This window comes from Brassica napus, unplaced genomic scaffold (assembly GCF_020379485.1).
Source record: "Brassica napus cultivar Da-Ae unplaced genomic scaffold, Da-Ae ScsIHWf_1364;HRSCAF=1938, whole genome shotgun sequence".
Lineage (NCBI taxonomy): Eukaryota > Viridiplantae > Streptophyta > Magnoliopsida > Brassicales > Brassicaceae > Brassica > Brassica napus.
The window spans coordinates 105,001-107,500 of NW_026014781.1; positions in this window are offsets into that span (position 1 = coordinate 105,001).

Consider the following 2,500-nt stretch of genomic DNA (forward strand, 5'->3'; position numbering starts at 1 on the left):
GATATGTGTGGTCAGCATGCTGATATGAGTTCAGTACACGGATCAGTACAGGATCAGTACACGGATGTGGAAAATTCAGTGGCTCTTCTCAAAAACCTGATGAGACCAACACAAGGATACTCGGATGCTCCGGTTGCAAAACGTTAGTCTACATCATCTCTTTGTGTTCATATCATTTATAAACTCAGATTCAAGATAAGGAAGATCCAACTCTCTTCACAAGACATCAAATTTCCAATGGTTCTTCATCAGTTTCATCAAATATAGGTGAAGAATCTGAAAAATCATTAAATTCTTCAAAACAGTTTTCAGATTCACCTTGGGTTTTCTTACTGATGGAAAAGGATGGCTCAGCTACTGGGGCACGTGTGGAGTGCTCTTCTTTTGGCTCTTGCTGACGTCCTTGAGGGCTTTGTCCACACCTTCACAAAGTTAGTATCACAAAATTGTTGGACATCAAACTGAAGCAATCGCCTTCTTGGATCAGATTCACCTTTGGATGTATTGACATGCTCTTTGCTCCACCTGTTTGGTTTTTCCTAACACACTCCACACCCCATCAAATAATTCAAGAAGATTTAAAGGAGTTTGAGAGACAAAAGTCGTGGGTGCTTCTCCTTGTTACTTTTTCCTTGGAGACCAAACATCGTAAACCTGAAAAATCTCAACACAAAAGTTAGTAGATAAAAACCTCACACTCTCAAGTGTTTGATTCACCCACACAAGTGTTTCTCTCAGATTTAGGTGACACACACAAGTTTCTACTCAATGTTCTGAGAGAACAAATCAAAGAATCCCAATGGGCAAATCCAAGCTAACAAGGGAATTTTCTCAAGATAGATAGATAAGAGATTTTTGATTTTTTTGAAATCCGTTTTTTAACCACCTCAAAGGCTGGGTTTCTCCTCAGCCAGCAGGCTCTTTCTCTTCCACCACCAATCCCCAAATGAACTTTCGATTTCTATTTTTTTTTTTATGTGGATCTTTCTTCTTTCTTTTCTTTTTTTTTGATATGGTGGATGGTAATGAGGGGCCCGGATTTAAGAAAGATAGAAGAAGAAGTTTTTATAAGAAAATGGAAGATGAGAAAGATGAATGAAATAGACAATACCGGAAGAGTGGCTCTGATACCACTTGAAGAACCCTAGGAAACGCTACTCAACCGGTAAGGGGGATATGAACTCCGAAAGGAGAACTGGTGGGATGAATGACGACACAAGGGCTGCTGCGGAATGACCCAATGATACTGTCTAAGTGTCTTTCAACGCCTGATATGACTCACAGGTCCGTTGGAGAGACAATCTCGATCTGTTGCCGGATGTGACGCACCGGTCCAACAAGAAAGAGGTGTTTGTTTGGAGCTAACCACACCAAAGAAACTAAGAAATGTTCTAAGCAAAGAACAAAGAGAATAAACTCATAAATGAAAGAAAAATCGATTGCCTTATTGTTGGAATGAGATTACATACTTATACTAGTTGTAGTCAAAGACAATAAGTAGAAAGTGCAGAAAACAATGCATAAAAATATAAACTTGACTAGATCTGGTCAAGGCACAGAAATTTGGAGAGACTAGTCAATTTGACTAGATCTGGTCAAAGCACGGAAACTGGAGAAGACTTGTCAAGAAGGACTGTTCGGCTCCTGTCCAGATTCATCCGAGCTGGCTGTGTCCAAGGCGGAAAGGATCAGAACATGGGCGGGACGATCAGCAAGGGCCGCGGGACGTTCTGCAAAGGCCGCGGAACGTTCTGATCGGACAAGTCGCGTTCCAACGTGGCCCAAGTCTACTGAGAGCTTAAGGATCCTTGCCTTAGAGAAATATCCAAAGGAGAAGTCCATGATCGGAATGAACAAGGCGGCGAGATCATCAGCACAGTCGCTGGTGCATGCGGTACGAGCAAACGGGCCAAATGAGAGAAGCTATGATCTGAATCGGAATTGGCTCGTCCTAAGTGATTCTGGCTTGACCATCAGCTAGCTTGTGAAGTTGACAGGAAAGACAAGCTCCAGTACGGTCAGATCGGTCATCTGGCCATGGTTCCAACCAAAGCTCCTTCCCGACGTATGCGGGACGGTCCAGTACACTACACGGAAGGTCTGTTCGGTACGGTACGGTGAAAACATGAACCGGTTGAAAAGTTCAGAACGTCATGAACTCCATGCTGAGCTGGTTCCATGTACTGATCCGTGGACTGCGGCACATCAACTGACGTCCTCTGTGTACTGACGGACGTCCTGTGTGTGCTGACGGACGGCCACGGACGTCCTTTGTGTGCTGACGGACGTCCTGTGTGTACTGACGGATGTCCTGCGTGTGCTGACGGACACACGGACACACACGGACAGCCACGGACGTCCTGCGTGTGCTGACAGACGTCCTGCGTGTGCTGACGGACGTCCTGTGTGTGCTGACGGACGTCCTGTGTGCACTGACGGACACACGGACACACACGGACAGCCACGGACGTCCTGCGTGTGCTGACGGACGTCCTGCATG